The 24,210-nt window shown below is 39.5% G+C and overlaps 1 long non-coding RNA gene across 2 annotated transcripts in view; it reads left to right on the top strand.

The window, feature by feature from the left end:
- Window positions 1-24,210, top strand: part of LOC114117781 (uncharacterized) — an 87,129-nt gene that overhangs the window by 49,642 nt on the left and 13,277 nt on the right. For both annotated transcript variants that reach the window (XR_006056045.2, XR_009596258.1), the window contains exons 3-6: window positions 16,472-16,617; window positions 17,189-17,358; window positions 18,691-18,849; window positions 20,448-20,533. This is a non-coding gene — a long non-coding RNA (uncharacterized LOC114117781). The remainder of the gene's footprint in view (window positions 1-16,471; window positions 16,618-17,188; window positions 17,359-18,690; window positions 18,850-20,447; window positions 20,534-24,210) is intronic.

The following is a 24,210-nucleotide window of genomic DNA, read 5'->3' as shown; positions in this document are numbered from 1 at the left end:
TCATGGTAGATGTTATCTATCCTCTACCACTGAAACATCCCTACCCTATGCAGGAGTTCATGTGTCATTATTTGTTACACTTGCAATAAGGTAAAGTTGTTACATTTTACAGTCTCCAAGAATGATCAGGTTTTTTATCCACTTATCCAGTGGATTCGTTATTTTTGCTTTCAGACATCGTGTTATGACACTGAACATCTCTTATTACTAGAGGCACACTGTTTCAAACGCTGAATTGATACAGGCAGCAAGATCTCATGATTCTGAGTCAGTGTCATTCATGGACTGCTGAGGTAACCTGTACCACGTTGTGCGTGCTCGGCCGTGTCCAACTCTCTGCGGCCCCACGGTCTGTGGCTGCCAGCTTCCCCTTTCTATGGAATTATCCAGGCAAGAATACTGGAGACGGCTGCCATTTGTTACTCCAGGGGGTCTTCCTGACCCCAGGATTGAACCCATGTCTCTCGCATCTCCTGCACTGGCAGGCGGATTCTTTACCACTGTGCCACCTGGGAAGCCCAAAGTTGACCTGATATATCTCTTAACACAGAAAAACAGTCTCTACCAAAATTCATTAATGCTAAATATTTAAAGTACAACACTATTTAAATTCCAACATTGGCCATAAAATGGGATTGTATTTTGTTTGGTTCTGATTTTTCCTATTTGGATCCATCTTATCTTTGAAGTTTCATTAAACTGTAAGGTTCATCATGTACGGTATTTTCTGTGTGCCATTGAGCATAGCTGTTGGATTTAAAAAAAAAACACACATTCCTAGGGAGAAACGTGAAGTATGTGTCTTGGTATACTTTTATTATCTGAATACATATCTAGATTACTCTCCTGAGAAGCATGGGGGAAATATATAACAATTCAGGTTTTAAGGAAATTTTGCAAGTGCAGAGTAGATATAATCTAATGTAGACTAATGTCGTTTTTATCACCATTCTCCATGAGGGGCAATAAAGTTTGTCTAAACAGGTGTTGGCCTTAAAAATAATAGTTATTTTACCAATAAAAATGGTTTTGTAGGGGGGAAAAGCAGACAATCGCAAGTGGGGACAAGCACACTCTGGCAAAAACTGTAGGCAAGTGCAACAAGCAAAGGAAAAAAATATTACTTTATAGAGAGAAAAACAGGCTTCTGGGAAGTGTTGTTATGAATGAAAGTTCACTGGAGAAAAGGGACATCAGGGTGATGATGGTTTCTCATTGGCTGAGCTGGTGGCGTAGTGGATTTTTCTTTTGGAGTATAATTGCTTTACTATTTTATGTTAATTTCTGCTGTACAATGACGTTTATTAACTACACATATACATATATCCACTCCCTCTTGCGTGTGCCTCCCGCCCCACTGGATCATCACAGAGCACTGAGCTAGCTCCCAGCACTATACGGCAGGTCCCACTCGCTATCTCTTGTACAATGGCAGCGTATCTACATCAGACCTAATCTCCTGACTCATCCCACCCTCTCTTTCCCCCCATGTCCACACACCCCTTCTCCGCATCTCTGTTTCTGCCCTGGGACTAGGTTTATCTGTGCCACTTTTCTGGATTCTGCATAAATGTGTTACAGATAGTATTTTCTCTTTCTTACTTCACTGTGACAGACTCTAGGCCCATCCACATCTCTATAAATGACCCATTTTGTTTCTTTTATGGCTGAGTAATATTCCATTGTATATACGTACCGCATCACCTTTATTCATCTGCTGACGGACACTTAGGTTGTGTCCGTGACCAGCCGTGACCTGGCTGTTGTAACTAGTGCTGCTGTGAACACTGGGATACACGTATCTTCTTGAATTACAGTTTTCTCAAGGTGTATGCCCTATAGTGGGATTACTGGGTCATAAGGTAGTTTTTTTTTTTTTTTTAGTTTTGTAAGGAACCTTCATACTGTTCTCCACAGAGGCTGTATCAGTTTACATTCCCACCAACAGTATAGACAGATTCCCTTTTCTCCACACCCTCTCCAGCATTTATTGTTTATGGGTTTTTAAATTATGGTAGTAGATTTCTTTTTTAAATATCCCTATTGTATTTGATTATTTAACTTTTGGCTGCACTGGGTCCTGTTGCTGGGCACAGGCTTTCTCTGGTTGCAGCAAGCAGGGCCTACTCTTCATTGCAGTGTTCTTGTTGCTGTGGCCTTCGCTTGTTGCAGAGCGCAGGCTCTAGGTTGCTCAGGCTTCAGGAGTTGGTGCATGCAGGCTTAGTTGCTCTGCAACATGTAGGATCTTCGCCAACCTAGGGATCAAACCCATGTCCCCTGCACTGGCAGGTGGATTCTTAACCACTGGGCAACCAGGGCTACCAGAAGTCCTGGGGTAGGAGATTTCTTGTAGGAGACCCAGTGTACTCCTTTCCTTGTTGCAGCCTGAAATCGATGCCTCTTCCTGTGATGGACATCACGTGGCACCACACAGGCACTCTCCTTTCTGACCCCCCCAGCCCCATTTTAGGGAGGTGTCCCTTTACTAAGTTTCACATGGGATGAAAGTAATTGATCAGGTCTCAAAAGCTAGAACTGGCCCATTATTGGGAAACACTGAGTTGATTTTCTGTCAGATTCCCCAACACAACTATTCTCTGCATTTACCTCAAAAGGGAAAGAAATGCTTAAAAAGAAAATGTTTATCCAGAGACCGTTTCAAGAGGGCCATGACTTTCTAATACCATCTCATCTGCCCTGAAAGTTTGCTTTGACAAGAAATAAAGCTCTCACCTCCCTAGGAGCACTCATGTTCACCAGTCCAAAGACTTAGAGTGGCAGTTTACCTTGAAACGGATGAGCTCAGCTGATCCTTCACTGGTCAGTAATGCCAAAATCTCTCCTGCTGAAGTTGCGTTTCCTGTGCTAATGATTCCTTATGAAGGTCCTCTTATCTCCTGCTCCATTCTAATAATTCTCCCTCCTGACACTTACAATTGACTGACTGCGTGTTCATCTAACCTGAGTTCAGATTCTGAGATCTGTCACTACCACCTGTATGATTTGGGGCAGATGATAATTTCTGAGAACTTCAATATTCCTATCAAAATATAGTACTTAATTTAAAAGGATGAGTTGAAGACTAAAATAGATACTGCGAGTGAAGATTACTTGTTGACACATCATAGTATCACTACATAAAATTTTGTGAGGCTGTAAAATAAATCCAACTTTGAAAGGATGGAAATGTAAAGTTGTCGTATAACAGGACACTGTGTAAAATTAACAGGGCAAAACCACTGAGACAAAGTACAATTTACATTAATTTTTTTATTAAGAATGTATAATTTATAAATATATAAGTAATAGATTAATGTTCTATCCCATTAAAATTAATCTTTACATCTCAGGAAAAGGACAGAAAAGCTGCAGCAAAGCCTGCAACAGACAGATGGTAAGAGTCGTGGAATCAATTTTTAGTGATTTACTTACCTTCCTCTTATGCCTCATACACCCTCACTGAAAGGAACTGATTTGGGGGGAATCAGGAGCATCCCTTGGACTGCAAGGAGATCAACCCTGGGATTTCTTTGGAGGGAATGATGCTAAAGCTGAAACTCCAGTACTTTAGCCACCTCATGCGAAGAGTTGACTCATTGGAAAAGACTCTGATGCTGGGAGGGATTGGGGGCAGGAGGAGAAAGGGATGACAGAAGATGAGATGGCTGGATGGCATCACCAACTCGATGGACGTGAGTCTGAGTGAACTCCAAGAGTTGGTGATGGACAGGGAGGCCTGGCGTGCTGTGATTCATGGGGTCGCAAAGAGTCAGACACAACTGAGTAACTGAACTGAACTGAACCGAACTGAACTGAGGTACATTTGAAACTCTTCCTTAATTACAGAAGAATGAATCATTATAATAAATATTCATATGGCTTTTAGTCATAAGTATAGGAACAACATTGAATAAGAGGTTTGTGGGAAGAGAAAAGGGTTTCTGTTTGTTTGTTTAGCAAAGGGTTTTTGTTTATTTACTCTCCTAAAACTTCTTTGAAAAACAAAGAATTTGCTTGAATACTATTTATCCTCAAGGCTTAAATTAGTTTATTTTAGCAATTGTATTACTACTAAATAAGTTTCAGAAATCCAAGCCAAAGCTTATTTACAGAAAGCAGCCCTGACCATTACTTTGCAACTTTGCAACAGTGTTGCTGCTGCTGCTACTAAGTCGCTTCAGTCGTGTGCAACTCTGTGCAACCCCATAGACCACAGCCCACCAGGCTCCCCTATCCCTGGGATTCTCTAGGCAAGAACACTGGAGTGGGTTGCCATTTCCTCCTCCAATGCATGAAAGTGAAAATTGAAAGTGAAGTCGCTCAGTCATATCCAACTCTTACTAACCCCCTGGACTGCAGCACACCAGGCTTCTCTGTCCATGGGATTTTCCAGGCAAGAGCACTGGAGTGGGGTGCCATTGCCTTCTCTCAACAGTGTTGCTACCAGAACTTAACCTAGAAAGACTCAGTACCTTGTATTCATTTTAGAAAAAATGCCTGGAATGCTGTTGAGCCTTGTCCCCCACAACCCCATTGCAAATATGTTGAGTTTATTCCTGGAAGCCTATATATAAATATATAAATATAAATAAATAAATAAATAAATATGAACTTTACTTTTCACCAGTAGTGTGAATATTGCTGTCTCAATGTCCTTCTGGATTCTGTTGTTGTCAGTTGCTCAGTCATGTCTGACACTTGCAACCCCATGAACTGCAGCATGCCAGGCTTCCCTGTATTTCACTGTCTCCCAGAGTTTGGTCAGACTCCTGTCCATTGATGCAGTGATGCCAGTTAACAATCCTCTGTAGCCCCCTTCTCCTCCTGCCTTCAACCTTTCCCAGCATCAGGGTCTTCTCCAATGAGTCAACTCTTCTTTTCAGGTAGCCAAAGTATTTGGCTTTCCAATGAATATTCAGTGTTGATATCTTTTAAGATTGACTGGTTTGACCTCCTTGCAGTCCAAGGGACTCTCAAGAGTCTTCTCCAGTACCACGATTCAAAAGCATCAATTCTTCAGCACTCAGCCTTCTTTATGGCCCAACTCTCACATCTATACATGACTACTGGAAAAACCATAGCTTTGACTATATGGACCTTTGTTGGCAAAGTGATGTCTCTGCTTTTTATTATGCTGTCTAAGTTTGTCATAGCTTTCCTTCCAGGAAGCAAGTGTCTTATAATTTCATGGCCACAGTTGGTCTCAGTGATTGTGGAGCCCAGGGAAATAAAATTTGTCACTAGATTCTATCAATGGCTTGCTTATTTTAAATGCCTTTTAAATTCCCTCAAAAGCAAAAGAAAGAACTAACCAAAATGAACCACAAAATAAAAAAGACCACCCAAGGACTGTAGTCAGGTGCTCATTAGGCAGTTTGTCTACTTTGTGTTACCTCATCTTTTTATTAATTTCTTTTTTTAAATTGAAGTATAGTTAATTTACAATGTTGTGTTTCAAGTGTACAGCAAAGTGATTCAGTTATATATCAGTTGAGTTGAGTCTCTCAGTCGTGCCTGACTCTTTGCCACCCCATGGACTGCAGAACGCCATGCTTCCCAGTCCATCACCAACTCCAGATCTTGCTCAAGCTTATGTCAACTGAGTCAGTGATGCCATCCAACCATCTCATCCTCTGTCATCACCTTCTCCTCCCACCTTCAGTCTTTCCCAGCATGAGGTCCTTTTCCAGTGAGTCAGTTCTTTGCATCAGGTGGCCAAAGTATTGGAGCTTAAGCTTCAATATCAGTCCTTCCAATGAATATTCAGACTGATTTCCTTTAGGATGGACTGGTTGGATCTCTTTGCAGCCCAAGGGACTCTCAAGAGTCTCCTCCATTTATTTTTCTGGAATTGAGCTGCATAAGTTGCTTGTATATTTTTGAGATTAGTTGTTTCTCAGTTGCTTCATTTGCTATTATTTTCTCCCATTCCAAAGGCTGTCTTTTCACCTTGCTTATAGTTTCCTTTGTTGTGCAGAAGCTTTTAATTTTAATTATATCCCATTTGTTTATTTTTGCTTATATTTCCAGAATTCTGGGAGGTGAATTGTAGAGGATCCTGCTGTGATTTATGTCAGAGAGTGTTTTGCCTATGTTCTCTAGGAGTTTTATAGTTTCTGGTCTTACATTTAGATCTTTAATCCATTTTGAGTTTATTTTTGTGTGTGGTGTTAGAAAGTGTTCTAGTATCATTCTTTTACAAGTGGTTGACCAGTTTTTCTAGCACCACTTGTTAAAGAGATTGTCTTTTCTCCATTGTATATTCTTGCCTCCTTTGTCAAAGATAAGGTGTCCATAGGTGCGTGGATTTATCTCTGGGCTTTCTATTTTGTTCCATTGGTCTATATTTCTGTCTTTGTGCCAGTACCATACTGTCTTGATGACAGTGGCTTTGTAGTAGAGCCTGAAGTCAGGCAGGTTGATTCCTCCAGTTCCATTCTTCTTTCTCAAGATTGCTTTGGCGTATTCGAGGTTTTTTGTATTTCCATACAAATTGTGAAATTATTTGTTCTAGCTCTGTGAAAATACCGCTGGTAGCTTGATAGGGATTGCATTGAATCTATAGATTGCTTTGGGTAGTATACTCATTTTCACTATATTGATTCTTCCCATCCATGAACATGGTATATTTCTCCATCTATTAGTGTCCTCTTTGATTTCTTTCATCAGTGTTTTATAGTTTTCTATATATAGGTCTTTAGTTTCTTTAGGTAGATATATTCCCAAGTATTTTATTCTTTTCGTTGCAATGGTGAATGGAATTGTTTCCTTAATTTCTTTTTCTGCTTTCTCATTATTCGTGTATAGGAATGCAAGGGATTTCTGTGTGTTGCTTTTATATCCTGCAACTTTACTATATTCATTGATTAGCTCTAGTAATTTTCTGGTGGAGTCTTTAGGGTTTTCTATGTAGAGGATCATGTCATCTGCAAACAGTGAGAGTTTTACTTCTTCTTTTCCAATTTGGATTCCTTTTATTTCTTTTTCTGCTCTAATTGCTGTGGCCAAAACTTCCAGCACTATGTTGAACAGTAGTGGTGAAAGTGGGCACCCTTGTCCTGTTCCTGATTTTAGGGGAAATGCTTTCAATTTTTCACCATTGAGGATAATGTTTGCTGTGGGTTTGTCATATATAGCTTTTATTATGTTGAGGTATGTTCCTTCTATTCCTGCTTTCTGGAGAGTTTTTATCATAAATGGGTGCTGAATCTTGTCAAAGGCTTTCCCTGCATCTATTGAGATAATCATATGGCTTTCACTTTTCAATTTGTTAATGTGGTGATTGATTTGATTGATCAATTTGATCAATCAAATTGATTGATTTGTGGATATTGAAGAATCCTTGCATCCCTGGGATAATATCAGCAATTATATGCCAATAAAATGGACAACATGGAAGAAATGGACAAATTCTTAGAAAAGTACAACTTTCCAAAACTGAACCAGGAAGAAATAGAAAATCTTAACAACCCATCACAATCACGGAAATTGAAACTGTAATCAGAAATCTTCCAGCAAACAAAAGCCCAGATCCAGACAGCTTCACAGCTGAATTCTACCAAAAATTCTGAGAAGAGGTAACACCTATCCTACTCAAACTCTTCCAGAAAATTGCAAAGGAAGGTAAACTTCCAAACTTACTCTATGAGACCACCATCACCCTAATACCAAAACCTGACAAAGATGCCACAAGGAAAGAAAACTACAGGCCAATATCACTGATGAACATAGATGCAAAAATCCTTAACAAAATTCTAGCAATCAGAATCCAGCAACACATTAAAAAGATCATACACCATGACCAAGTGGGCTTTATCCCAGGGATGCAAGGATTCTTCAATATCCGCAAATCAATCAATGTAATTCACCACATTAACAAATTGAAAAATAAAAGCCAAAATGGGCCAAAGAACTAAATAGACATTTCTCCAAAGAAGACATACAGATGGCTAACAAACACATGAAAAGATTCTCAACATCACTCATTATCAGAGAAATGCAAATCAAGACCACAATGAGGTATCATTTCATGCCAGTCAGAATGGCTGCGATCCAAAAGTTCACAAGCAATAAATGCTGGAGAGGGTGTGGAGAAAAGGAAACCCTCTTACACTGTTGGTGGGAATGCAAACTAGTACAGCCACTATGGAGAACAGTGTGGAGATTCCTTAAAACACTGGAAATAGAACTGCCTTATGACCTGGCAATCCCACTGCTGGGCATACACACTGAGGAAACCAGAATTGAAAGAGACACGTGTACCCCAATGTTCATCGCAGCACTGTTTATAATAGCCAGGACATGGAAGCAACCTAGATGTCCATCAGCAGACGAATGGATAAGAAAGCTGTGGGACATATACACTATGGAGTTTTACTCAGCCATTAGAAAGAATACATTTGAATCAGTCCTAATGAGGTAGATGAAACTGGAGCCAATTATACAGAGTGAAGTAAGCCAGAAAGAAAAACACCAATACAGTATACTAACACATATATATGGAATTTAGAAAGATGGTAATGATAACCCTGTATGCAAGACAGCAAAAGAGACACAGATATAAAGAACAGACTTTTGGACTCTGTGGGAGTGGGAGAGGGGTGGGATGATTTGGGAGAATGGCATTGAAGCATGTATACTATAATGTAAGAAACGAATTGCTAGTCTAGGTTTGATACAGGATATAGGATGCTTGGGGCTGGTGCACTGGGATGACCCAGAGACATGATATGGGGAGGGTCGTGGGAGGAGGGTTCAGGGTTGGGAACTCATGTACACCTGTGGTGGATTCATGTCAATGTATGGCAAAACCAATACAGTATTGTAAAGTAAAAAAATAAAATTTAAATTAAAAAAGAAAAGTAAAAAAAAAAAAAAAAAAGAGAGTCTCCTCCAATACCACAGTACAAAAGCATCAATTCTTCAGCACTCAGCTTTCTTTAAAGTCCAACTCTCACATCCATACATGACTCCTGGAAAAACCATAGCTTTGACTAGATGGACCTTTGTTGGCAAAGTAATGTTTCTGCTTAATATGCTGTCTTGGTTGGTCATAGCTTTTCTTCCAAGAAGCAAGTGTCTTTTAATTTCATGGCTGCAGTCACCATCTGCAGTGATTTTGGAGCCCCTCAAAATATAGTCTCTCACTGTTTCCTTGTTTCTCCATCTATTTGCCATGACGTGATGGGACCAGATACCATGATCTTTGTTTTTTTGAAAGTTGAGTTTTCAGTCAACTTTTTCACTCTCCTCTTTCACTTTCAACAAGAGGCTCTTTAGTTCTTCTTTGCTTTCTGCCATAAGGGTGGTGTCATCTGCATATCTGAGGTTATTGATATTTCTCCCAGCAGTCTTGATTCCACCTTGTGCTTCATCCAGCCCAGCATTTCGCATTCACTCTGTATATAAGTTAAATAAGCAGGGTAACTAATACAGCCTTGACGTACTCCTTTCCCAATTTGGAACCAGTCTGTTGTTCCATGTCCATTTCTAACTGTTGTGTTTCTTGACCTGCATGCAGATTTCCCAAGAGGCAGGTCAGGTGTTCTGGTATTCCCATCTCTTTCAGAATTTTCCACAGTTTATTGTGATCCACACAGTCAAAGGCTTTGGCATAGTCAATAAAGCAACAGTAGATGTTTTTTTCTGGAATATTCTTGCTTTTTCGATGATCCATCGGATGTTGGCAATTTGATCTCTGGTTCCTCTGCCTATTATAAATCCACCTTGAGCATCTGGAAGTTCATGGTTAATATACTGTTGAAGCCTGGCTTGGAGAATTTTGAGCATGACTTTGCTAGCATGTGAGATGAGTGCAATTGTGTGGTAGTTTGAGCATTCTTTGGTATTATGTTTCTTTGGGATTGGAATGAAAACTGGCCTTTTCCAGTCCTCTGGCCACTGCTGAGTTTTCCAAATTTGCTGGCATATTGAGTGCAGCCCTTTCACAGCATCATCTTTCAGGATTTGAAACAGCTCAACTGGAATTCCATCACCTCCACTAGCTTTGTTCATAGTGATACTTTCTGAGGCCCACTTGACTTCACATTCCAGGATGTCTGGCTTTAGGTGAGTGATCCCACCATCGTGGTTATCAAGGTCATGAAGATCTTGACCACCTCTTCTTAAAATCTTCTGTTTCTGTTAGGTCCATACTGTTTCTGTCCTTTGTTGTACCCATCTTTGCATGAAATGTTCCCTTGGTATCTCTAATTTTTTTGAAGTGATCGCTAGTCTTTCTCATTATACATATTTTTTCTTTTTCAGATTCTTTTCCTTTCGAGGTTGTTTCAAGATATTGAGCATAGTTCCCTGTGCTAAACAGTAGGTCCTTGTTGTTTACTAGTCTATAGTAACATGTATCTGCTAGTCCCAAACTTCTAATTTATCCTTCCTACCCTTCCCGTTTGCTAACCATAAGTGTGTTGTCTGTCTATTTCTGTCATGTAAATGATTCCATATGTACCTTTCTTTCATCTTTTATACTTTAAAGTATTTATCTGTGTACATATACTTCAATTTATTTATTCTTTGACTGCACCATGTGGCATGTTAAGTCCCCAATCAGTAATCGAACCTGCATCCCCTGCATTGCAAATATGGAGACTTAACCACTGGACTGCCAGAGAAGTCCCTCCCCACTTTTTTTCCTTTTGGCCACACCCTTGAAGGAACTGTGTTTCCTGACTAGGGACTGATCCTGATGGGGGCAGTGAAGGCACGAAGCCCTAAGGCAACAGGTTCCCTGGACCATTTTTCTTCGATTCCACAAATGAGTGATATGATGTGTGTCTTTCGCTGTCTGACTTATTTCACTTAGTATGATAATCTCTGGAGCCATTCACGTTGCTGCAGATGGTATTGTTTCATTCTTTCTTTATGCCTGAGTAGTAATACTCTGTTGTATATTATACCACGTTTTCTTTATTCAGTCATCTGACAATGGATATTTAGGTTGCTTCCATGTCTTGGTTGCTGTAAACATCGGGGTGCCCATATCTTTTTGAATTGGTCTTTTGTCTAGATACCTGCCCAAGAGTAGGATTGCAGGATCACATGGTAACTATTTTTAGTTTAAGGGACCTCCATACTATTCTCCATAATGTTTTGATAACTTAACTAGAAATACGCCTGTTTGTAATATTGAAATTTTAGTAGAGGGTTTTATCTTTGGGAATTTTGTTCTCAACAGAACCAATGACCTCTCCTGAATGGAGCTATTACTATTTTGTGTAGAGAAGGAGATGTAGTGCTTTTCTAATACTCTGAAGAAAAAACTTTATCATAAAGGCTACTGTCATGCCATGCATACCATATGACAATAAGTACTTTGATAACTTTTCTCTCTCATGAGCAGTGAATATCTAGTCCCAGATAAATGCCCACGTGCCCAAAACCAATTCAAAATGACATCTGTTTTTACCCCAAGTTTAACCAATATTTAGAATTGCAAGTAAAGTAATGATTTCTCTTTCATTTAAAATTATTTCATTTAGGGATTAGACTTGTCTCTAAGATAAGATGGCATACAACTGATTTAAATAAATCTCAAATACTTGTTTACTAACCACTGTCCATAATTTTAGTATTTTAACTTGGATGTATCTAATATCAGTTTGGTTCAGAAATATTTGCCGAAAATTGTAATTATACCTAAGAATTAGTATGTTTTCATTTACCTTCCTTAGTAACTGTGTTTTAACATTGCAGTGTTTATGGTTTCAAAACACATCAGGGAAAATCTGCTGGTCATGGCAGAAATAACATATAAAAAACTAATGAAACTGAAAGATGGAAATGAAAGGGGAGAGTGAAAAAGTTGGCTTAAAACTCAACATACAGAAAACTAAGGTCATGGCATCCAGTCCCATCACTTCATGGCAAATAGATGGGGAAACAATGGAAACAGTGAGAGACAGTATTTTCTTGTGCTCCAAAATCACTGCAGATGGTGACTGCAGCCATGCAATTAAAAGATGCCTGCTCCTTGAAAGAAAAGCTATGATCCAACCAGTCTATTCTAAAGGAGATCAGCCCTGGGTGTTCTTTGGAAGGAATGATGCTAAAGCTGAAACTCCAGGACTTTGGCCACCTCACGTGAAGAGTTGACTCATTGGAAAAGACTCTGATGCTGGGAGGGATTGGGGGCAGGAGGAGAAGGGGACAGAGGATGAGATGGCTGGATGGCATCACCGACGCGATGGACGTGAGTCTAAGTGAACTCCGGGAGTTGGTGATGGACAGGGAGGCCTGGCGTGCTGCAAATCATGGGGTCGCAGAGTTGGACGCAACTGAGCAACTGAACTGAACTGAACCGTTTCCTTTCTAAAACACACTTATTTTATTCTTCACCAATTAGATTCCTAGCATTATCATTTTGTTGTTTTACAAACTAGCAGTTATTTTGGAAATGTTAAATAAACAGATTTCAACATCAGACTTACAGGTCAATCCGGATCTCTTAAGAAGTCTCCTGTGGCCATGTGCGTGTCTTTGTGAGAAACTCTTAATACTATTTATAATCCAATTTCACGAGCCCTTCCATCTTTTATTGGAATCTAAGTCTCTCCAGAGTATTAAAGGACTGATCATTGTGTCAGAGATCTGAAGCTATAAGATGTCCTTAATATTGTAGTTGGTATTTAATAATTACTCTATCAGAGTTTAACTGAAAAAGATTAAGATTTTTCCACTTAAAAATCAAAGTCACTTGGCTTTACTGAGTCTTATCATGATGAAATCTAGCACACTGTTACTAGTAGTGAGTGAGTGATAGTTGCTTAATCGTCTGACTCTTTGCGACCCCATGGACTGTAACTCGCCAGGCTCCTCTGTCCATGAAATTCTCCAGGCAAGAATACTGGAGTGGGCTGCCATTTCCTTCTCCAGTGTTACTGGTGGAATTTCCTATAAATAATTAAGATGAAGTAATTTAGATTCATTTATTCAAGTATCTGTTGAGTACCATATGTGTGTCACTGTTTAAGTGCTTAGGATATATATTGGTAATTCCTTATACCATGACAATATATATTATTAAAGAGCAAGATAGGAGATAAAATAGTAGCAAATAAATATACCTTATGGGATATTAGACGTTGATAAATATGTGAATAATGAGAATAGTAAATCAGAATCAGATGTTTGGAAATACAGAACAAGAAATGAGTTTGTATTAAAATTCTAAATATTCTGGACATAGTAGAACTTACTGCCAAGGCGATACATTCTGAGAGAGAGCAGTCTAACACACTAGCTTATAAAGTACTCTAATTTTAGAATGACTAAAGTTATTTCTCTAAATACATGTGATCTTCAGACATCTCAGTTTTCCTTCTTAATGGCTTAAACCTTTTAGAGCAATTCCTAGGAAAAGCCCTTGCATATCTTTACACATCTATGAAAAGCCATTTTATGTGAAGTCTTTGTATATCATCCATCTAGTATTTCCATACCTACTAGTAGCCATCTCTCAGTTTAATCTTCTAGATCATTTCCAACCTTGATTTACTAGGCAATTGATGTACATTTTTATATTCATTATATAGCATAGATATATGGACACTTTGATACCAAATTACTGTTTCATCTTTAATGTAGACCCTCTCAAATTAGAGAGTCTGTGTTACCACATCTTTTCATTATAGTATTGCCATTCATATTTATTTTCCTGCATACATATGGTATTTTTCTTGTTGTTTTGTTTAAGCTCTCTGCAAATCAAGGAACTGTTTTGTCATTATGTTTCAAAATTTCCCCCAGTTTATTATTACTTAACTTAGTTTGTCATTTGACATTTAATGTATCTGTGTATAGAAAACAAAAGGTATAAATGAATTTGGGTTTTTTTAATATTTTGTGTAAGTTTATTGATTTTTTTTCTGAGTGTGGCTTTTGATCCATTTTCTATGATTTTATGCTTTTGAACAAGTCTAAATTTATATACTAAATACGTAATAGTAAAGTTTATTTATTTTTATGGATTGAAATATCTCACTCTGAAATGATTCTAGATAGACACTAAAGAGGAGACAAAGCAAGCCCCGGCTCTATGAAGGTACCATTTATTAAATTTACAATTTCTCATTTCTTGATTTACATTAGTCCTGGAAAATCCCATGGACAGAGGAGCTTGGTAGGCTACAGTCCATGGGGTCGCGAAGAGTTGGACACAATGGACTGACTTCACTTTCACTGCAATTGAAGTCCGCCAGAATTAAATATAAATCTTAAACACATAAATATCCTTAAAAAGGGATAAACAGAAGTAGTGAAATGCTGCAAGAATAAAGGTCAATCAGAAACGTTGTTTTAGTGGCAAAGTGGAAGAATTGTGCCACTGGACATCAGAAGCTCACTACTAGTTACATAGTATTAAGCCTTAGCTTTCCCACAAACAGTCTGCCTGCAGTGCAGGAGACCTGGGTCCAATCCCCAGGTCAGAAAGATTCCCTGGAGAAGGGAGTGGCAACCTTCTCCAGTATTCTTGCCTGGAAAATCCCATGGACGGAGGAGCTTGTAGGCTGTGGGATCCATGGGGTTACAAAGAGTCGGACATGACTGAGTGACTAACACTTTCCCACTAATGAAACAGGAAGGTAGGACTGTCTTACTGGTTTCCAAGCAATGTTTGAAAGACTCCCTATAGAGCTAAGAAAAACACTGAAAGGGTCTGTGAAGCTAAAATGAAGCTTTGTGTTCAACCTCATCTATCACTAGAAACTCAGATTAACTCTGACAGCTGAAAAATAAAAACAAACTTCTGAGGGTTAGGTTTCCTCTTTCCACCCAATATAAGCCAACTGCAGGTAAATATACCGTGAAATGGGCTCATGCCTCTGCATGTGTAAAGTGAGTGTTTCCATAAACATCTAATGACTGGTAAAAATGTTCTAAATTGCACACCTGTGTGATAGTCAGAAAAGTCCTTTGATCCTGATGTAATTATTTATATAAAGGAACAGATTGGCTTTGCTGGATTCACTGACTTATAAACTGCGTCTCTACATTTCTGCCATTTCAAGGCTGTCTTGATTAAGATGTAGAAAGGAATTAAGTTTATTCAAGTTGGATTAATGAAATGCTAAATTCAACAGAGTGTTATAATGCTTTGTGTCCTTGCTTCTCTCTCACTTTTAAAAAAATTCTTTTTTCCTTCCTCCTAGAGTTTAATATATGATTCTTTTACAGAAAGTACTCGTATAAAGGGTTTGAGAACCACATATGTGGCCATTTTATATCGGTTGCAGTGTTTTGAAATTATGGTTTCGTTATCTCTTGGCCTGCTTTTTAGAAAGAAAAATACGTGTATCACCATCATTATAAGCTTTGGAACACTATTGAGATTGAAGTGCTATGCTTGCAAAAAAAATTGATTCTAACAAATGGTGTGCTTGGAATTTTTCTTTCTACTGAGTTTTTATTCATATTTTAAATTCTCACATGGTGTTCTGAAACAGTTACAATGAACCAGAGGGCTGGCTTCAGCTTTGCAAATATATTAAAAGAAATTATTGGACATTTCAGTTCATCGAGAAATAGCATCTGAGGGGGGGTGGGAAATAAACCTTTGCCAGCTAGTGTCAACACAAGGTGCAAGAAGAATTGAATCAGTATTATTGCTTTCCATTGACAAGCACAAAATTGTACTATCTCTGAGAGGAACTATTTGTAAACTTCTTGGAACATAGCTACCTTTGAATTCATTTCTTACTAAGATCGGAGAAGGTGATGGCACCCCACTCCAGTACTCTTGCCTGGAAAATCCCATGGATGGAAGAGCCTGGTGGGCTGCAGTGCATGGGGTCGCTAAGAGTCAGACACGACTGAATGACTTCTCTTTCACTTTTCACTTTCATGCATTGGAGAAGGAAATGGCAACCCACTCCAGTGTTCTTGCCTGGAGAATCCCAGGGACGGGGGAGCCCGGTGGGCTGCCGTCTAAGGGGTCGCACAGAGTCTGACACGACTGAAGCGACGCAGCAGCAGCAGCATAAGGTACCTTGGCAATACTGCCTTAATACCGCTGTGCTTGAGCTTACACGATGCACCCCGTTTAGACTTACAGACGTTGATGGTGTTGTTTAAACACCGACTGTGGGACACAGTACCCTGGGAGTACATTCACTGAGATCCAAAAACAGGAGAAGCTGTTACACACCATCAGGACCCGCTGTCACCTTTGGACGCAAAGAGACGTGTGGGTTTCCTACAGCGTCTCCGGTGCAGTTTCACGGTTCACCACGAACAGCACCCAAACGATGATGTACAATGTCTCCGTCCATGGCTGACAGTTTACAAATCACCCCTTACGTGTTGCTTCAAATTCTAAATGGTATCAATCAACTTGTAACTAAGAAAAACTTTGAATGGGTTGTGTCTTCCTGACAACATGTCTTACAATAACTGTGTAAAATACCACACTGCCTCTGGGTTACCCAGAGACTGATGTTTCTGTATTGTGATTATGCAGGATATTTGCTCAGCCACACTTTTCCTATAAACCCATCACACCGAACTTTGGGTTTCAAATTGAAGAATGAGGAGGAATAAGGCAGGTAGAAGTTACCTAAGACCATTTGGTGTGTGGGCTTCACCTCTATGCAAGTTAATGAGATGGTAAGTAAGCCACTGGCTGTGTGGGGGTCAGGAATTACTTGTCCACTAGTCTGTATTTTTGATTACCAGGGACAATGAGAAACCAGGTTTTATGCTCTTCTGAAAGAGGGGAAGACCTTTTAAATCTGAGTTACCATGGAATCTGACAACATCCCACATATTTACTTAGGTCACTGCTGTTTAGCTTGTGTTTTCTTTTTATATAAACTATTAATGAAGTCTGTATATCAGAGACAATATCAGTGTAAGTAAATACAAAGGAGCTTTCTATACCTCTTGCTTAGTATATTTACTGTTTTAATAAATGTTTTATTTCCACTAAGCAGCCCAAATTTCAAATTAAATATAAATGATCATGTAGGAATTAGTTTTCCCTTTATAGGGCAAAAATAATTTCTGAGATAAATATAGACAAATAACCGCACACATGTATAGACATTCATATACACCTTTGGGATAGTTCAGTGGAGTGTTTTGTTTTGTTTTAGCTGAAACTGTTTCCATTTCTATAGCTATTAGGTTTGAAAGTTGCCTTCTGTGTGATAATTATTCTTCTAATTCCTCTCTGTAGGGGCTGAAAATGCCAAGACTCTAAAAGGAATCAGAACATCCCCCTCCATTCCTTTCAGGATATTTTAATGATTATGATCCTATTACAGATACAGCATTTTCTTTTCCCTCTTTAAAGAAGTAGGATGAGTAAAGGAAACAGACAACTAACATTAAATTGCCAAAGTCAAGGTAAGAATTGGAACTTCTTACCTGCATAAATGCATTTTTTTACAACATTGCATTGGAAATCACTAAGAAAACCTTGTTTTTTAAGAATGTGTCCTTAAATTGTATGCTTTCCTGCCATTAAACATTTATTTTCTTCAAATAAATCAAGAATGTCATTCATACAAAGCCTTATTATCTTATCATAAGCTACAACTAGGCTTATTGAATATGAATACACTCTGTAGTTAGATGCATTATAAAATGCTGTGCTCTGCTTTGGGGAGAAAAACATTCCTTTTCCATGTCACATTGGCTTATGAATATTATAACAGTTCTTTTCTGTTCACATTCAGTGAACTGAGACAACCTTCACTCCAGTATTTGGAATCTCCTTCTGTAAATGTATCTTATGAGAATGCATATTCAATGTTTGAATGTCTCTGAAGGAAAACCAATATGGGAAGTTTATAACCTTTATGGTTACTTTGGGTTTTATTTCATTTTTCAGTATATATCAGACAAATTTTTTCATATGTTCCCTTTTCAAAGAGCAGTTAAATAGATTTCACAGAGTAGATGATGCTACTGTTTTTCTCACCAGGAAAGTTTTATTTTGGCAAAGGGCGTACATAACAGTTATCTTCCCTGATTAACAGCCTATGCGAGCATCATGGCTACTTAGGTTATGTAACCCTTTGCCTTCTGAATAGTTCAGATATTTTTATTTAGAAAATACTAGAAGGTTCTCTTTCCAATCACTGAATAAAAAATGTTATTCTTATTAAACATCTGAATTTAGAAACTATATGCAGAATACACAGATGGTAGACAGCATTGTGAAGTCCAGGGCCAAGAAAGGCAAGAATTTTTTATGCTGGGAGGAATCTTTCCCTACCTCTTTCTTGTCACTTGTAAAAATGTATATAACTGTTAAGTGTAAAGCGATCCCAAAGCAGAGCTAATAGTCAATTAACATGCTTTTATTGGGGCAAAATAGTTCTAGTTCAGTAAATCCGTTAAAAAGTAAATGAGATCTGGGCTGAAGCCTGGCGAGCCCGTCTCCATGGAAGCGTGTCCTGTGAGCCCTCCGCAGCCCATGTTCCCAGCAGCTCAGGTCTGGGCACCTGGGCTCTGGAGCCAGTATCTGGGGAAGCCAGTACGTCCCATGACCTCCAAGGAAGTCCTCACATTTCTGTGGCTCTGGAGCATTATCATCAAGAGCAAGGCCACATCTCTCAGAAGCGTCTAAGTGTCCTTCTAAGACCATGCACCATGAATCTGGATTCCTACTAAATGAGAACAGGAGAATATACAGCAGGATGATCTGTCTTCAACCCCGTGCATCTCTTACAGGAGGAAACACCCCATCGTGTCCTGGGCTGGAGGCCCTCCTGAAGGGTCTGTTCCTTGTGATGTGATTTCAGCTTTCATCCACTCCCCTGGCTGGATCCGTCACACTGGGGATGACTACCTGAACACTGGGAGCTGAAAGTCTCTTCTCTGGCGTCACAGGTGATTTATGGGGGCAGACCTTTTTTTTACATGGACATATTGAAGAACTGTCAGATCGTGTTGATGAAGTACTCAGGCTCAGGAGGCACACTGCCCAGGCTGAAAACAAGATGATGGTAAAGCATCCTACCTTGGCATCTGCCAGCAAGTTCTCTATGCTTTGGCTTGATTTCCCAATAAATAAGCCAGGGATGATGATGGTGATGATACTAACAATAGGACTTACCTCACAGGATTGTTTCAAATATATGAAATTAATCTAGATAAGATAACATGGCAAAATCTAGAACATGGTAGACACATGTTTGGCTCCTAAATTACTCTAAGTAGATATCCTACAGGGAAATTATGATACAGTAAAATTACATTATTCAAAAGGATTATTTGCACACAGCAAGCAGTAGTCATACTCTGCATTTTTGCAGCATCCCTGAACCAGGGGTGCAGCCATCTCAGAGATTCAGGGGATTAAGGGATGGAGCCTCTGACAACTGAGCATTTATCCTCAGGCTTCTCTGTAACCACTGCAGTAGGGGACATCAACCCAGGGTGGGATGGGGGGGGCGGCTCATCTGAGAGCTCAAAAGAGGCCCCCAGTTCAGCCTGATTGGCTGGGAGGTTCAGGAAGGGTAAGGCTGTGTTTTCTAGGCGGGTGTGTTAGTTCTCCATCACTATGAAAACAAAGCAGAACAAAATTAGTGGCTTAAAACAGTGCCAATGGATTGTCTTTGTGGCAGTCAGAAATCCGAAATGCGTCTCAGTGGAGACAGAATCACCATGGTGACAGGGTTGTGCTGCTTCCTTCCTTCCGGAGGCTCTTGGGGAGAATCCATTTCCTTGCCATCTCCAGGTTAGAACCCACCCCCATTCCCTGGATCAGGGCCCCTTCCCTCATCTCCAAAGCCAGCAACTGAGGCAGAGTCCTCCTCACATCACGCTGCCTTCCTCTCACTTGTCTTCAGCCTCCACCTTCAATTTAAGGACACCTCTGGGCACTGGCACCCCACTCCAGTACTCTTGCCTGGAAAGTCCCATGGGCGGAGGAGCCTGGTGGGCTACAGTCCATGGGGTCACTGGGAGTTGGACACAACTGAGCAACTTCGCTTTCACTTTTCACTTTCATGATTGGAGAAGGAAATGGCAACCTACTCCATTGTTCTTGCCTGGAGAATCCCAGGGACGGGGGAGCCTGGTGGGCTGCCGTCTATGGGGTCGCACAGAGTCAGACACGACTGAAGCGACTTAGCTTAGCTTAGCTTGCTATTATATTGTCATATAATAATATTGTTCCCTGATAGCTCAGTTGGTAAAGAATCTGCCTGCAATGCGGGAGACCTGAGTTCAGTTCCGGGGTTGGGAAGATCCCCTGGAGAAGGGAAAGGCTACCCACTTCAGCATTCTGGCCTGGAGAATTCCATGCACTGTATAGTCCATGGGGTCACAAGAGTTAGACATGATTGAGCAACTTTCACTTCACTTGAGGCAGGGTGGGGCGGGGCAGTTCATTCCACTTAGCACTGAATGCTAAGGAACAAACTGGGAAGGAAGGAAGAAACACACCACAATACTAAGGATTGAATTTTTTTTTTTTTTTTCAGCTGCAGTGCGGGGCAGGCAGTTCCCTGTCCAAGAATCAAACCTGTGACCCTTGCAGTGGAAACAGTCTCAACCACTAGACCACTAGGTAAGTCCCTGAAAATGTTTTTTAATATACAAAGTTACGAAAGGAAAAAAATACCTCCCCTTCCCACACAGTTGATCACAAACAGAGGAAATTCGACTTAGCAAGGCTTTCCAAGATCGCTTGCTTAAAAATTCTCAAATAGGTTAATATTACCAAAATGCCTTCCTGTTAGTTTTTGAGAGAAATAACACAGAGTGTAATGAAAGCATCCAGTCATCTGATTACACAATAAATGGGGGAAACTGAGGGATGGTTTCATCTTTGCTCTGTACAGACTCTGTTCACATTCTATCAGCATTAATTTGCAAACCTCATGTCCTTTATTATTACTTGTTTTGTACTGTCCATCAGTCTTATCAGAAAAACAAAATCAGGTTGTAGGTCATCAATGAAGTCAATCCAAACAGGAAGAAAAATAAAAACAAAGAGAGTAAAAAGACAATACTGATTGTATTTAAGCTTATCCTGCTCTGGTTTTGCTTTCATGTAAAGTTGTAAAGTAAAAACAATATATACTTATCATTTTTAAAAAATCAACACATGGAGTACGTTAAATAATAGTTCACAAACCTTCCATAATACCCCTGATTCCAGTTTTCATTCTTAAGTATAGTTCCCATTAATATTTGGGATGCATCTTTCTTGGTATTTTTTATGCATGCTCATGTGCCCATTAAATAATCAGGATGAAAATATGTATTGCTCTGCAGTGTGGTCTGGTTTGAGATAACAGAGTTGAATTAGGAAACATTTACATCTTTGATATTTAATATTTCTCTCCAGGAAGAAGAGATGTCTTTCCATTATATCAGAATCTCTTATCTGTGTTAGAGTTATCTGTGCTCTAGTTAGAGTTCTAAGGCTTTCTATGTAACAACCAGACATTTTTTTGAGACTTACTCATAGTGTGTTTTAATTCTCTTTCCTCTCTTTGTTTCTGTTAATGGTCAATTTACCTACCCCACTCTTTCCTTTTGGAAACACTCTTCCGCCACATCCTGCAGTCAGGAAACCATTGTTTCCTTGTTCTAGTTCAAGGATACAGTCACCTACAACTTCTGGCCTCCTTAGTGTCCACCTTCTCCAGAGCTTTTCCAAGCACTGTGGGTGAAGCTTTCCTGTTATTCCTATGATGGAACAGGTTTTCAGAAAGAGTCAGTTGTTGTTGTTTTTTAATATTTAGCAATTTGTGGAATTTCCCCATTTTCCATCCATGTACCCCAGGGCCATCTCCAGTGGGGACACTGCATGAATTCCAGCCCTGGCCCGGCAGCCACAACCTAGTTTTACAAACTCTGATACACAGTAACCTCTGTGGTGACTACTTTCTCATCAGTCAAGAGGGCTGGGATGGGTGGGGTTCAAAGCACATTATGAGCCCTGATGATAGCTCAGTTGGTAAAGATTCGCCTGCAATGCAGGAGACTGCAGTTTGATTCCTGGGTCGGGAAGATCTGCTGGAGAAGGGATAGGCTACCCACTCCAGTATTCTTGGGCTTCCCTTGTGGCTCAACTGGTAAAGAATCCACCTGCAATGCAGGAGACCTGGGTTCGATCCGTGGGTTGGGAAGATCCACTGGAGAAGGGATAGCTACACACTCCCATATTCTTGGGTTTCCCTGGTGGCTCAGCTGGTAAAGAATCCACCTGCAATGCAGGAGACCTGGGTTCGATTCCTGGGTCAGGAAGATCTGCTGGAGAAGGGAAAGGCTACCCACTCCAGTATTCTGGCCTGGAGAATTCCATGGACTGTATAGTCCATGGGGTCACAAAGAGTCGGCCGTGACTGAGAGATGTTCACTTTCACTTAGTGAGCCCTGGGGGTTCTGTGGGGCAACTCTGGGATGGAGGGTAGGCTGGAGATGAAGCTTGTCCTACTTCAGGGAGCTCATATTTTACAGCTGAAAATCATATTTTGTTTTGTCTTTTACCTAATAGAAGCCTGATCCTTAAGCAAAATACAGAAAATCACTAAATTTACTCCTTATATCAACATCTCTGAGAGGATCATATAGAATCTTCTGTTTTAGGAACTGAACATAAAATACCTGTAGAACTTATCTGCTGTTGCTGCTAAGTCTCATCAGTCGTGTCTGACCTTGTGCGATGCCATAGACGGAAGCCCACCAGGCTCCTCTGTCCCTGGGATTCTCCAGGCTAGAACTTATCTAAAATTACCTAAACCAAGTCCTAATTTACTCTTTACTTAATTAAAAAAAAATGTGTAGGTTCTCTGCATTTTAGTAGACTCGGCTCCTTTTAATCTGGTATTTGTATTATCAAAAGCAAATATATTTGATATGTTATAATTGGAGCACCTTTTCCTCACTGTAAAAATTCAGACCTCTTCTGGAAACTTTGGTTTCTTTTTCTAACAGCTACTTTCCAACCTACCCTACTTTCCCAAACAAGATTGATTTCTCCCAGTCATAGGAATCTACTGGTTCAAACCTCCCACAGCTAAATTTATTTTATAATTACTTTAAGTTGTGCTACACTAGAAATGGTAAGGGATGGTCGCAGTATAGTTACTAAGAGTACAAGTAGCTGGATATTTTGGCCATGTGTTTGTATATTCACGTGTTCCTTGCTGCAACGATGGTTTGAGCAAGGTAATTAATCTCTGTGTATCTCTTTTTTTTTTCAGAATCTCTAAAATGCTTTTATGAAAGTTAAATGTTATAGGTTTTATATGTTAATCACTTGGTATAGTGCCTAGCGTATAGGAGACTGCAGTTGGCTGATAACACTGAATTGTATGCTTTTTCTGTGTCAGCCCAAGAAACTAAAACCTTACCATCTACTGCCAAATTAAATATACACACACATGCTATAAATTTTGTTATCATTATTGAAAGAGGTTAACTTGGAGCAGTTTAGGTATTTCTATTTCCTATATTTTTTTAATGAAAAAATTTAGGAATTCATGAAAGTACATGATGGATCCTTATTGTTTAATCACGGAAAATATAATCTAGACAAAATAATAATACACAGAACACCATGGAGCAGATAATGCTGTGTATCACTGGACCACTAACACAGAGGGAGGAAATACAGAGTATATATAAAGGCTAAAACTTCACCTGCCCAGCATCCAGAGCAGACATTGAAAAATTGATAATGTCCCTCTTTGCAGATATGTGGAATGATCTTACTATTCTCAGCACACACTTCAGGCAGCCACCATCATCACCACCATAAATGCATAAGGGATGAGTCCTATTTTTATCACCCCCATTCTCAGGTAATGCTATGAAGAAGGGCTCAGAAATACACAGGGAATGGCAATGAGTTAATTTCCTCCAGATAAAAATAAGCAGGAAACCAATAAGTAGCAAACAAAACCATGTTCCTGTAACTTAAACATACTTAGAAAAATGTGCCTAAAATGAATAGTCAATATAACAAAGACGGGAAAGAAAGTGCAACATTGAGCTTACCTTTAAAACCTGATTTAAAAGAGTTTTTTTTTTTTTTACCACAACTGAGAATAATTGTGACGCAATGGAGACTCAGTAAAATCATATTAATCAAATACAGAACTGAAATGTATGTAAATTTGTAACTAGTTGCAGGATGAACTTAATTTTCAAACATACAAAGTAAATTCCTTAATATTGCACTTTAATTGTCGTCAAGTTCTTAAAACAGGTTTTGTCAAATATATTCTGATT

This window comes from Ovis aries, chromosome 14 (assembly GCF_016772045.2).
Source record: "Ovis aries strain OAR_USU_Benz2616 breed Rambouillet chromosome 14, ARS-UI_Ramb_v3.0, whole genome shotgun sequence".
NCBI lineage: Eukaryota > Metazoa > Chordata > Mammalia > Artiodactyla > Bovidae > Ovis > Ovis aries.
The sequence above is the reverse complement of the archived record's forward strand: the minus strand, read 5'-3'. Positions and strand labels throughout refer to the sequence as shown.